Below are 14,255 nucleotides of genomic sequence, written 5' to 3' on the forward strand. Positions count from 1 at the left end.
TCAATCCACATCGCCCTGCAGTGGTGCTTATTTACCATTGCACCAGGAGCGGGTTCACCTGCCGGCCTTCCCTGGCTTGTCTATGGCTGGATTTTGTATTCACCTGGGCACACGGGTAGCACTGTCTGAACCGCAACACTTTGCCCCTGCTTGGGGGGGGGGGGGAACCGCTCCCCTGAGCGCCCCCCCCCTTTCTGCTGCCCCTTGCTGTGCTCACCTGGAGCGCCCCGCTCTCCCTCGCGGCAGCTGCCTTCGACCATGCCCCGCCCACCTCAGCCCACGAACCGCCCTGCGGCTCCTCCCGCCGCCACAGCCCTACCTTGCATTCTCCCCCTCCCCCTCGCTTGCTCCGCTCTAACTCCCCCCCCCCGCCCGGGCCCCGCCTCGCTCCCGTCCCGTAGCCAATGGGAGCGCCTCTTGGTTGCCGAGCCCTCATCCTCCAATGGGCGGCGCGGTTGTTGCCCTGCGGCCCCTGGAAGCCGCACCCTGCTGGGGAGGGCTGTCGGGGGAGCGGGGAGGAGCTCGGCTCGGCGCTGGGGCCAGAGGCGATAGAGACGCGCCGGAGACTGCAGCTGCCTCCCAGAGCCCGCAGGCTACCGCCGCTGCCGTTACTTCCGCGCGCCAAGGGGAGGGTGAGCTGAGCGCCGGGCGGGCGCGGGCTTTGGGCGGGCCTCGAGCCGCAGCGGGGGCGTTGGGGGCGCGGGCGTTGGGGGAGGGGCTGGACTGGGGAGCAGCGGTGCAGGTGCTGGGAGGAGGGGCTAGCGGAGAAAGGGGGCAGGTGTTGGGGGGGCAGAGGGGCTGCGGCGGGGGGAGCCTGGGCTGCAGGGATCGGGCGTTGGGGGAGGGGCGGTGGCGAAGCCGAGATCTGACATTGGTGGGTAGACGCAGCCTGGGTCAGGGAACTGGTTCTTATTGAGCGGAGGCCGGGGGGGGGGGGACATAGATGCGTGAGAGAAGCGTTGACATATGTGCGTATGGGGTTATGGCTCAGGCTTTGGGATTGGGTTGGGGAGGCGCAGGCCAGAGATGAGTGGGTCGCCAGACCCAGGGTGTGTAAGTTTTTGAGGGGACTCGGGCTTTTGATTTGATGGAGGCTGGGGCTAGGGATTCTGTCTGGGGATGTCAAAGCAGAGGCCATGGTGAGGGAGACATTCACTGCCTGCATGTGTCTGTATATCTTCCAGCCCTAGGATGGGCGAGGTGTAGTGCTCTTGCTGTTATTGCAGGAAACAGCTGCTCAGTCTCCAGATCTTCATTACATCGCTTGGTGCATCTATCCTCTCTTTTCCGGTTCTCTCTCTCTGCTGTTTTATGGAATTGAGGGAGGGGGCTTACAATGGATTTGACTTGCTTATTTTTTGCAAGGTGTAGAAATCGGGTGATACAGATCAATAAAAGCAGCTGGTTTAGAGGCAAGGAAATAGTGAGAAGGGGGAAATGGAGGATGTGATGAGTTTTATTGATATGAGGTACCAGCAGCAGGAGATGGGTAGCTGTTGCACTTTTGTATACAGTAAGTGTGTTTCATCTTTCCAGCGCCTGTTTCCGTGTCCAAAATGTTACAGTCCTTTATGCATATATTAAATATACATTGTAGGTGTTTTTGTTTGATGTTGAGTCTTAATCTAGGTTAGCTTTAAATAAAACTGTTGGAGAATCCTACTGAGACAAGACCATAGTTATGTGCAGGCTATGAACAGAAGTGGGTCTAAATCTTCACAGAATACTATTGCAGTTAGTGAATGTTAGTTCAAAGCTGATTCTCTTTGATCTCCTGAAAAACTATTACAAATACTTTTTTTTTTATTGCCTGCTTTAGTGATTTATGTCTGCAAACAGAATATGTACACTTTCATTAAAATTGTTAAATTCGGAAACTGTAAGTTGCTTTAAGTTGCTTTGAGTTAAACAATCTGGTTTATCTGAAGCTACAAGTTTAGTCTCCATATTTACAGGTTGCAGTGTAGCTATTCTGGGCAAGTGAGTAACAGAGTTAAGGTAATATAATGAAACTCTAGGTAGGATAGGATAGAGAGTACCTCTTAAATGTCACAAATTCTTTTGTGGATAAAGAGTGCTTTAAAATTACATTACTACTTTTTACAAATTAAGGATTATAAGGAAAGTACAGTAGAACCTCAAGTTATGAACATAGGTTACAAAGTGACCAGTCAACCACACACCCTTATTTGGCATCAGAAATATATAACTGGTGCAAAGTCACACAAAAAAGCAAATACAGTAGTACAATATGGTATTGACCATAAACTACTAAAAAAGGGGAAAAGATGAGGGGGGGGTTAAGATTTGACAAAGTAAGGAAACTGTTTATGTGATTTTAAAGCAGCCTTTTTCCTCTGCGTAGTAAAGTTTCAAAGTTGTATTAAGCCGCTTCCATTCCTGAGATAGTCGTAAATCTGAGATTTTACAGTTGTGAGAAAACAGTCTTTGATTTTTAGGCTGTGTGATACTCAACTGTATAACAATCTAGACTGCATTTTCTGTTTTGCCCTCCATATGGAGAGCTATGGATAACTCAAATGATCAAAAACCTCTTGAGGAGTTTGAGGTGGAGTACAACTTATCAAACTGTTGTAAAGTGAATTTAATGTCTACTGTGGTTTTTTTACTGTAGTCTGAGGTTACAGTATTTAATTAAAATTGGACCACACTTTCTAGCTTGAGGATGCTTTGGTCTTCCCGGATGAAAATGCATATATTAATATACTAAACGTATTGTCTATCTTGCAATTCTGTTAAACTTCACTTTTGCTTAAATTCCTTCATTAGAGAGAATATTTTGGTTCAAAGATTACTTTGTGTGAATATGAGAACAGCCATTAGTCCATCTACCCCGGGGTAGGCAATTATTTTTAATAGAGGGCCACTCCTAGATTTTGGCAAGCTGTCATGGGCTGCATTTCTACCAAATAGTTTTGGAGAGTGGGACAGAGGGTGGGTGCAGAAGAGAGGTTGGGGTAGGAGACTGGGATACAGGAGGGGGTTGGAATGTGAGAGGAAGTTTGGGTGAAGGAGGGGGTTGTAATCTGGGGCAGAGGCTTGGGCTGCAGAATCCAGGAGGGAATATGGCTGCAGGAGAGGATTCTATCTTGAAGGAGGGATTATAGAAGGGGGTGCATGGTCTAAAAGGGTGTTGTGATCTGGGATAAAGAGGTGCAGAGAGTTTGGGTGGTGGCCTGGGGCAGGTAGCTGTCGGGAGAGGGGGTTGGGTGCCAGAGGCTGGCTCTTGCTGGGAGGTGCTTACCAAGGCAGCTCCCAGTCAGCAACCTTGCAGGAACCCAAGGGTGCAGTGGCAAGCTGCTCCACGTGGCTCTGCTCCGGGCGGAAAGAAGAATGGGGGGGGGGGGGACTTCATTGGCTGTCCCTCCATCAACAAAATCTCAGCTGCTATTGGTCAGAAACTGGCCAGTGGGAGCTGAGAGATTTTGCTGGGTGGTGGGAAAAGCACAAAGCCTCCCTCCTCACTCCCAGAATAGAGCAGCCACATTTAAAGCAGGTGCCGCTATGCTGTGCTTAACGGTCCTAGCGAGGCAGCTGTGGGCTGGGTCTGGTGGCGTGGTGGGCTGAATCCGTCATGCTGGCTGCCTTATAGACAGTGAAATCATGGGATTGCATCACTGACTGTCCTGGCTAATGGCCATTGATGGACCTATCCTCTTTGTGTATTTTTTGTTTTTCACTTTTGACCTTCACAGTAGAAATGTGATTAATCAGTAAGCATCACCCTTACTGGATGATGCTAACCAGTTGCAGATAACTGGCAGCCTGACCATCCATGTTGGAATACTTCCCTGCCCACAGTGGGCCCGGAGCAGTCCCCACCTCCCCTCTTTAAGTGGTTAACCAACATAATAACAGCCATGCTGGGTCAGACCAAAGGTCTATTTAGCCCAGTATCAAGTCTTCTGATAGTAGCCAATGCCAGATGCCTGAGAGGGAGTGAGTAGAACAGGGACTCTTCAAGCAACCCCTCTCCTATTCCCACCCATCCTGGCTAATAGCCGTTAATTAATTATCTAGTTCTTTTTTGAACCTGTTGAAATCCTGGTCTTCACAAACTCCCCTGGAAAGGAGTTCCACAGGTTGACTGTGCACTGTGTGAAGAAAAGCTTTTCTTTGTTTGTTTTAAACCTGCTACCTATTAATTTCATTTGGTGTCCCCTAGTTCTTATGTTATGGGAACAAGTAAATAGGTTTTCTTTATTCACTTTTTCCATACCAGTCATGGTTTTATAGACCTCTATCATATCCCCTCTTAGTCTCCTCTTTTCTAAACTGAAAAGTCCCAGGCTATGTCTACATTAAACTTCTTTTTCGGAAAAAAGGTATTCAGATTGTGCTCTGCAATGGGTACGAAGTCCTGTGGCTATTCTATGCCTCCACTAGGGCCACAATGTTCCCATAGCTATTTCTAGAGCACCAGCACGAGATCCTCTCTTCAACAGAAGTCTGTCTATCCAGGTTGGGAGTGTTGCTCCAAAATGCTATGTAGTGATATCCTCGGGGTTTAAAACTGCATACATGCTTGTAATCAACATGTTGGACTTTTGTTCGGTATTCAAAATCTGTTTGCATTAGGGATGTAAAAGATTAACTGATTAGCCTTACTGACATGCTTACTTGGTAATTGGTTAATGGGGGGCGGGGGAAAGATGGCAATATCCCAGCCACTCCGCATTAGCCATCCACTGTTAATTGATTACAGTTATATGGTTTAACTGGTTAACTTTTTAGTAGGTGTTTACATCCCTAGTTTGCATACATCCAGATAATAATTCATTCTAATCTTAAATGAAATTAGGGTAGATTGAAGGGGGGGGGGGCGGAAATAAAAGGTGAACATTTAAACAATTTGCAGAATTTACAAAGTACAGTAAAACTCCATTAGTCCAGCATCCAATGCTCCGGCACTCCTGATGGTCCAGCACCATCAGAAACCTGGAAGTACCTGGGGCAGCCAGACAATTGGAGCTGCTCTGCACCCAGCTTCCCTGATTCAGCCGCTGCTGAAACTAACCAGCTGCTGAATTGGGGAAGCCGGGGGCAGAGCAGCTGGGGTGCTGCCGGGTTGGTCCAATAGTGCCACCCCTCGGTGCTGCAGGACCAACCCGGCAGCACTCCGGCTGCTCTGCTCCAGGCGTCCCCAAGAGCAGGTAGGGTGCTGCCGGGTTGGTCTCGCAGCGCCCAGGAGTGGCGCTACCGGACCAACCTGACAGCACCCCAGCTGCTCTGCCACAGGCGTCCCCATTCAGCCACTGCTGAAACTGACCAGCAGCGGCTGAATCAGGGATGCCTGGGGCAGAGCCGGACTATCGGAAGGGGGGGCTATGAGGGGTCTGGGGTGGCATCCCCCCACCCCAGACCCCTCATAGCCCCCCCTTCTGATAGTCCAGCATATCTGATAATCTGGCACTCCCTGGGTCCTAAAGGTGCCGTATTATTGGAAGTTTACTGTAGTAGGTAAGAGACTTTTTGAATTTTTCCCCTTCTCCCCATCTATATTAGCTCAAGCTCATCCAATATCACGGAAGAACTAAGACCTCAATCCTGCAATGGGATCCATGTCAATGGAAACTATTTTGCTACACTGAGTGTGTCTGCACTCAGTCAGGATTTACATGAAACAGACTATTTGCTTACCAACACTTTTTCCTCCACTGAATGTGTGCTTGCTGGATTACCAAAAGGGCAAGTTGCCAAGAGAGATAATAAAAAATGATGGAAAATATTTTAATGCCGCCTTACAAATATACCTTAACTTGACATTTTGACATAAAATTTGTTAAAAGACTTATCCAAACTATACCAAGATTATCCTATAAAGTGTTAAAGATTGTTATGTCCAAAGCTGATTGCAAAGCTCTACAAAATAATCTCAAACTAGAGGACTGGACAACAAAATGACAGGGTATAAAATCAGCTATCATTCTCAAGAGATCTTGGAGTCTCTCTGAGTAGGTCTCTGAAAACATCCATTTGATGTTTAGTAGCAGATGCAAAAACTAACAATGTTAGGAGCCAATAAGACAAACAATATCAATGCAATTATATAAATCCATGAACCTCCAATACTATGTGGCATTCTGGTCATTCCATCTCTGAAAAAATACAGAGAACGACAACAAAAGTGATTAGGAGGCTAAATTTTAGAAAGTTGAGGATTATTTTAGAAAATAAACTATGTTCACCCTTAGCTAAGGTCTGTAAAATCAGGAATGATATAGAGAAAGTGAACAAGGAAGTGTTATTTAGGTAACACAATAACTAAGGGTCACCTAAATAAGTTAAAAGGCAGCAGATTTAAAACAAAGGAAGTCTTTTCTCTCAATGCATGGTTAGCTTATGGAACTTGCTGCCAGAGGATGCTGTGAAGTAAGGATATGAAATCTCATTTAATCAGTTAACCAGTTAAATGTTCTGTTGAACTGGCTAATGTGATGCCAATATTTAAAAAGGGCTCTAGAGGTGATCCAATTACAGAATGGCGAGTAACATCATACTGGGCAAATTAGTTGAAACTACAATAAAGAGTGACAAGGAGTCCTGTGGCACCTTATAGACTAACAGATGTATTGGAGCATAAGCTTTCGTGGGCAAAGACCCACTTCATCAGATGCATGTCAATAAAGAGTATAATTGTCAGGCATGTAGATGAATATAATTTGTTGGGGAAAAGTCAACGTGGCTTCTGTAAACAGAAGTCATGCCTTACTTATTTACTAGAGTTCTTTGAGGAGATCAACAAAGATGTGGACAAGAGGGATCCAGTAGATATAGTGTATTTAAATTTCCAGAAAGCCTATGACAAGGTCCATCACAACAGGCTCTTAAGTAAAGTTAATTGTCATGGGATAAAAGGGAAGGTCCTCTCATGGATTGTTGCCTGTCTTTTAACCAGTTATCAAAGGGTAGGAATAAATGGTAAGTTTTCAGAATGGAGAGAGGTAACTAGTGGGATGCTCCAAGGGTCCGTACTGGGACCAGTCCTATTCAACCTATTTATAAATTATCTGGAGAAAGGGGTTGATAGTGAGCTGGCAAAAATTGCACATGATAATAAACAGATGTTAATCTGGTTAACTGATTTTACATCCTGGCTTTCCACATCTTTGCAGACATAGGGTTTAAGAAGAGAAATTAATTTGCATCTTTGTAAGGAATTAGTAGTTTTTCCATAGCAAATAAGTGTCCCTCAATAAATTGAACAGAGTTTTCTAGTTGGCATAGTGTCATAAATAGTGCAGTGACCAGATCTGATAATACTCTAGCTGCCCAATCCACAGGTGCATTGGAACCAGTGAACATGTCATAGCATCCCTATATGAAAGCAAAGAATCCTGCAATGTGGGTGGCAATTGCAGGTTGATATTGTTATCCTGGAAAGGTCTTTTTGTTCCTATTTGGCTCAGTAGCATGTAGCTGTTCTCTAATCGACATTGTCATCATAGCAATTGGGTTTTGCTGTTGGATGTTAAACAGTGGACTCTGTCCTTACCCTCATGCATCTGGTAGAGCTGTACCAAGAATTTAACTGTCAATTTCACATAGCATATACTGACATCAAAGCAGCCTTTTATTGATTTGACATGTCAGCAGTTTGGCTTGCACTGAAAGAAGTTGGTGTAAGAGATGTTTAGATAAATCTGATGTGCAGTCTTCACACCAGTACTGTTGGGAGAATGCACGTTGGTTCATCACTTTCTCTGTGTTTCTACACAACCTCAGGTGTATGACATTTTTGCCCCAATATTCTTCTATTGAGCAGTCAACTGAATATTAGGGCTTGCTGGTCCACATGTCATTATCGAGGTTGGCCAACGAGTGATCACCAACATGAATGCCGATGACACTGCCTTGCTTGTTGAGAAGTCCAGTAATTTCAACCCTGTTGTCCAAAGTCTCTAAGATGCCATCCTTGCTATTTCATCTAACATCTCATTATAGGAAACCAAAGACACAAACCCCCAGAACAGGAGGAGTCAGACATTGTAGAAAGTGTTGACAAGTTCATCTTACCTTGGTACAAACAGAGTTCAGATGTGTACAGCAGAATGGATGTTCTTTGACAGGATTTGTCCCTCCTGAATTAAGTTCATGTGTCACTTATGGATGCAAAAACACCTTTTCACTGAAACAAAGATCGGGATACATCAAACCCATGTCCATATCTTTGTTGCTATATGGGTCAGAGACATGAACCTTCTTGCGGTCAGACTTGGAGGGACTTGAGGCAGTCCAGAGCATAAAGCGTTTTAGTGGCAGCATCTTGCGTTCCTTCACTTGCTCATTATGGCTTTGCATGCTTTGCATGCTCTTCTACCATGTCACCAGGATGGATAAAAATATCCTAGCACACCATTCTCTCAAAGTTTTCATTATGTTTTAAGTATTGGTAGAGTCAGGCACCCTCTGACTGTACCTTACACAGATCTCATGGAGCTGCAAGATTGAGCCAGATTTGGAAACTTCACCAGGCATTGTCTAGTGCAGTGGTTCTCAACTTGCAGCCTGTGGGTCACTTGTAGCAGAGTCAGCACATAGCTGCAGTCCACGTGACATCATCAGGGCTATACAGGTAGTATTGGATGTGACCTACAAGGGTAAATAGACTGAGAACCACTGGTTTAAGTGGAACACCTTCAGTTGTGATTACTCTGGCTGGCACAATGGTCTTTAGTCTGTGTGTCTGTTTGCTGAAGAGTGAGTCTCAGCTGCTGGCTTCTTGCCTACCCAGCAAGCAGAAGGTGGCTGCCAGCCAAGCAAAGTCAGACATGATATGCAGAAGGCTGGGAAGCTAGAGATGAGGGCACAAAGGCTGAGCATCAAATAAAAACTGGAGTATTAGGTAGGCCAGCTAAATATGTGTGCTAACTTATTGTAAATCAGAACATTCCAGCTGTTCCAGAATTTACCTAAGGCGCGATCCTCCGGAATAAAGCCATTTTCTGGAGGATTTCTTATTCCTACTTGCAAGAATAAGAGATCCTCCGGAAAATGGCTTTATTCCGGAGGATCGCGCCAGTCTAGACGCTCTTTTCCGGCTTTTCCCCAAGCTGGGAAAAAAGCGCCGGCCATGTTTATTTAAATCCTGCGGGGGATATTTAAATCCCCCGTGGATTTCCCTATTCTGACTTGCCTGCTTTGCATGCCTATTCCGTCTTATGTGGCCAGTCTAGACGTAGCCATGGTGAAGAGTCGCCGAGAGACATATCTGTTCACCCCTCAGTATCTGGAGAGTCAACTGCCCTGAGACAAAGGAGGGAAACCCCAAAATTCCATTGTCTCAGTTTGAAATCCCGATCTGTATTTCTATTGGCTAACTGCTATCTGGCTAGGTACAGTTAACCTCTTAATCCCCAGGATGCTGGCCATCCCTCATGATCATGACAGCAGCCAGTGGGAGCAATGAGCCTCCCTGGCTGCGGATTCAGTAAATAAATAAACTGGAGTGGCTTGGTAACAGCTTTCTGTGAGTGGGTCTGCAGACCACTTTGAGGAACATTGCTATAGTAATAGATAAGAACTGTTTGTTTATATTGCTGATGTTTAACAAGATATAAGTGAACACCTACAATTAGTATCACAGATTAAAGCATAGAGAATTGCTTCCCTGGGATTCAGCTTTAGATACAGACTAACGTGGCTACCCCTCTGAGACAATGAAAAATAGGTTCTTTTAACTGAGATATAAACTGAGTATTTGTCACCACTCAACACTCTGCCCACCACCTGAAAGATTTTAGTCAAACAAGGAAGGTTAGCAGTGCCTGAGATCTTGCTGCTTTTTCTCTAATGCAGCATTTCCCAAACAATGGGCCATGGCCTGGTACCACGCTGCAGGAAAAAAATACTGGGCCTCAGCATAACTTCCGGGAGGGGAGCGGGGCGGGCTGGGAGGAGGTGTTTGTTGGGGGTGGGGCAGGCTGGGAGGAGGTGTGTGTTTGGGGGCGGGAGGAGAACCCACTCACAGGATTGGGGGCAGTGGAGCTGTCCGGAGATCGGGACGGGACGAGAGAACAGGGGGAGAAGCGGGGGAGAATTGGCCAGCTGAGATTGGGGGGGGGGGGACTGGCCAGCGGAAGCAGGGCTGGCGGGGGGGGGGGGACACACCGGAAGTGGAGCTGGACAGGGGAGATTGGAAGGAGAAGCGTGGCGGGGGGGATAGGAGCGGGGGAGAGCGAATTGGCCGGCAAGAAGTGGGACTGACCCGGGAACATGCAGACTCGGGCACGTGAGTGAGTCCGGTCCCAGGGATTCCATTTTGGTCTCTCCAAAAGCTCGTGAATGGATTTACTGGTCCCCGTGTCAAAAAGTTTGGGAACCCCTGCTATAATGTATTCAGATCTACAAGTAAGAGATACTGCATCATAAAACCGTTTGTGTGTTTAGAATAGCTATATTGTGATGGTGTTTGTTTATATAGTTCAGAATGTTGGGATGGAGGAACAAGTCACTGCTACTTTGTTTGTGGTTTAAAAGAGAGATACATTCATTTTAATGGGCCATCATAATAATTTTTTTCTTACACCACTAGTTTTTAAGATATCAGACACAATCCCTTAATACAAATGGAACCAAAAAGGATCTTTTGAAATGCCGCATCTGGATGTTATAGTTCAGAATCCTAGGTATCCTAAATTTGTGTATCATGTCCTTTCTGTTGTGTATATCTTCAGCAATAAACCTTTCACTTCTGGGCAGAAGTGCAAGCAAAGAAATCAGTTTTGGTTGGGATAGGATAGAGTGTGGATTAGATAGCAATTAGGAAGGAAGCTTCCAAGCTGTTAAACTGAATTCCACCCAAAACAGCCAGATGAATTTCCTGTTGATTTTCATGAATAATTAAAAAAAAAAAAAACCCAGGGAGGTCTTGTTAACACTTTACAATAGGGCTACTCAGTTTTGGAAGCTGTGGGGGCCACAACTTAAGTGTGATTGCACATACATGCAAATATATATGCAAATAGCTTATTTCACACTGGGCATGAATACAAATATTAAGGCAAGACTATACAACACACAGGTCCTATTTAAGTCAATTCTACTGATATTTATAAAATGCAATATTTACTCGATTTCCACCCATATGACAGCACTTACAATGATCAATGACCATCCAGGAATTTAACTACAGGCAGTCCCCGGGTTACGTACAAGATAGGGACTGTAGGTTTGTTCTTAAGTTGAATCTGTATGTAAGTCGGAACTGGTGTCCAGATTCAGCCGCTGCTGAAACTGACCAGCAGCTGACTACAGGAAGCCCGAGGCAGAGTTGCTCTGCCCCGGGCTTCCTGGAATCAGCCGCTGATCAGTTTCAACAGCGGCTGAATCTGGATGCCTGGGACAGAGCAGCTGGGGTGCTGCCGGGTAGGACCTTGGCGCTGCGGGGACCAACCGGCAGCACCCCAGCTGCTCTGCCCCAGGCGTCCCCAAGTCAGCCGCTGCTGAAACTGATCAGCGGCTGATTCTAGGAAGCCCGGGGCAGAGCAACTCTGCCTCGGGCTTCCTGTAGTCAGCCGCTGGTCAGTTTCAGCAGCGGCTGACTTGGGGACGCCTGGGGCAGAGCAGCTGGGGTGCTGCCGGGTTGGTCCAGTAGTGCTGAGAGCGGCGCTGCGGGACCAACCGGCAGCGCCCCAGCTGCTCTACATAACTCGGATCCGCGTAACCCGGGGACTGCCTGTACTAAAATGCATCTCAACAGAAAACCATTATATTGACTCACCATTGTGGAGCGTGTTCCCGATGGAGGCCATGTTCAAAGCATCCCACCTGTGGGCACGTGTTGAGCCCCATGTAAACCCAAACCACGCTGTGGGCCGCCAACAAACGGGTTACATGTTCAGTATCCTTGCTTTATAGCATACTGCCAAAGGTGACTTCTACTTGTTTAACCAATTCTGGTGTGTTTAATAATAGGGACTAAGTTGGTTTTATCGAAATAATATTTAACATTCATAGTTATGGAGAGTTGCCTGAGGTTAATATTAAGGCTTTATGTGCATCAGGAAGCATTTACTAGTATATGAATACTAGAAAAGTGTATATTTAATATGCTTGCTTATTTTAGACTTTCTGCCTTGCCCTTTTCTTTTAAATATGCACAAGCTGTTTAAGGCCTAAACTGATAAACTTCAAAGTAATGTTTGGCTATCATCTTCAAATAGTGCATGACTTAGCAGATATCCGACAACGTTTTCAGCGTGGACAGGCATCTTTGCATGGAGGGCAGCCTTTTTTATTGCAAAATACATACATTTTGAAAGTATGGTAATGCATGGGCAGTAAGAAGCTTGTGTGTTAATTAACTTGGCCTTTTAGTTTTAGTACATTTAAACTAGTCATGGATTAACCATGGGTCATAAAATGGGAACTAGGAAAATTTTAGCAGGTAATTTTAGTGTAGAATTTTAGTTTAGTATAAGTATCATAGTACCTTCCATATTATCACTGAAAGAAGTTATTGGAAAAATTATGTGGAATGAAAAAGCCCCTATGTTTGTGTGCATATGTATAGTATATTATAAAATGAATGTTTAAGAATTAAAATCATTCCAAGACTTTTTAGTGACTTATCAAGTGTGCTGTATTTGAAATTCAAATAATCTTAAATTCAAGCTGACAGTGTCGTCTAACTTCATATGCTAAAATATGCTGTTTTATGTAGTCTTAAATAACCTTTTCCCAATTTGATATCCTGTCTGTTTGCTACTAGTTCTTTTCATGCCACACATTTCTGCATGGTTTTTACAGACCTTCTCTAATGTAAGATGTGATTATCATGATGGACATGTTTGTTTCATAGTAATTTCCTGTTTCCATGGCATATAATAAGTTTAGTTCTGAAATTGATATAATCAGCAGCATATGACTTTGGGATAGTTCCCTAGTGATATGACTGTGACAGCAAGAAATATTAAGAATGTAGCAGCTTAATATTTTATAAAATCAAAGATACATTATCTTGAGGAATGGATTTTAGTTTGTGTAAGGAGGATACATACCACAGAGGTAAGATTGGAATCTGTGTTCATAGCGTTGCCTGCATTTGGGAATGCCACGAATACAGGTTGGCCCACTCAGAGCTCCTACTGATATTACTGCACTTAAGGCAGAAACAGCTTTTGGGAGCATAGCTTCTCCTTTGCCTTTTGGGAGGTGCAGTATGTTTCATTGTAACCTCACCTCTATCCTGTATAGCTCCAGTTTTGCTGACTGTTTAGAAGCATAACTTTGGGGGAAGGGGAGGTGACCTACTAAATGGTTGCCTGATGAAGGTTGCTTTTTTAAAGATGTTTCTCTTATCCACTTGTTCTTTGTCAAATATGCATCCGTATGGATTCCACAGAATGTGTGAGCACCCCATTCAGGTAAAGCCAGATTCTTCTAGCTAGCAGTTTATGCTTCCTTTTGCGTTCATCCAAGAGAATGAAGAGAAGGATAGCTGTAATCCTTTCTCATTCCCTCTGGCTACACGTGGCACCAAAGTGGAACCTGAGGTATCCTGCTGTCAACTTTTAATGTGAGCTGTCTTCATCTAAGCATATGAAACACTTTTATAGCAGCCTTTACTTCAGGCGAGGCCAAAAGGGCTACCGCGAGCTGGATCCAGCCCACCAAGCAGATTGATCTGGCCCACGGAGGCCTGCCGCTCTCCAGGCCAATCAGTCTCCTTGCAGGGAGAGCCCGTGAAGTCTCCTCCCTCCCTGCAAGGCCTGGGGGTGGGGGAGCATGGGAAGTCTGATTGGCCTGGGGGTGGGGGTGCATGGGAAGTCTCCTCCCACTGCCATGGGCAAGGGTGCTTAGTGGGAAGGAGGGGAAAGGGAGAATCCAATCATGGTCTGTAGGTGGGGAAGCTCAAAAGCATCCTTCCATTTGAGGCCCCACCCTTTCCAGTGTGGCCCCCGGCAAAAAATTACTGCCCACCTCTGCTTTACTCCCTTATTTTTGACATCTTGGACTGAATAATTCTCATTCTTCAGTCTCACTCTCCAACTCCCATCCATTCAGACTTCCTGTGCAAAGATTTCAACATGGTGGACACATGATTTTCAGTCTTCAAGCCTTGATTGTTTTGCTTAAAGACTGGGTGCTGCTTCTGCCCAAGGAAATACCACATCCCACACACCTGCTTGGTTTGCACCATATTTTCCACTGAAACCCCATAATTACCGGATGCAAGATTTCAACTTGTTTGCTTAGGTAATCTTTAGAAGAGCATCAGACCCAGCAGATCT

The 14,255-nt window shown here is 45.4% G+C and overlaps 1 protein-coding gene and 1 long non-coding RNA gene across 17 annotated transcripts in view; one reads left to right on the forward strand and one right to left on the reverse strand.

The window, feature by feature from the left end:
* The window catches only part of LOC106732793 (uncharacterized), a 63,908-nt gene extending 63,558 nt beyond the window's left edge, over window positions 1–350 (reverse strand). For 2 of the 3 annotated variants that reach the window (XR_012904412.2, XR_012904415.2), the window contains exon 1: window positions 320–350. This is a non-coding gene — a long non-coding RNA (uncharacterized LOC106732793). The other variant, XR_012904413.2, reaches the window with a different exon arrangement.
* Window positions 351–465: 115 nt separating this feature from the next.
* Window positions 466–14,255, forward strand: part of ADD1 (adducin 1) — a 99,291-nt gene continuing 85,501 nt past the window's right edge. For 2 of the 14 annotated variants that reach the window (XM_075930842.2, XM_075930841.2), the window contains exon 1: window positions 468–632. The gene's annotated coding sequence lies outside the window, so the exon portion shown is untranslated. Of the gene's footprint in view, window positions 633–14,255 lie in introns of all 14 variants that reach the window. The other 12 variants (XM_075930844.2, XM_075930853.2, XM_075930847.2 and 9 more) reach the window with 8 other exon arrangements.

This window comes from Pelodiscus sinensis, chromosome 4, assembly GCF_052426305.1.
Source record: "Pelodiscus sinensis isolate ZL-2025 chromosome 4, ASM5242630v1, whole genome shotgun sequence".
Taxonomy (NCBI): Eukaryota; Metazoa; Chordata; order Testudines; family Trionychidae; genus Pelodiscus; species Pelodiscus sinensis.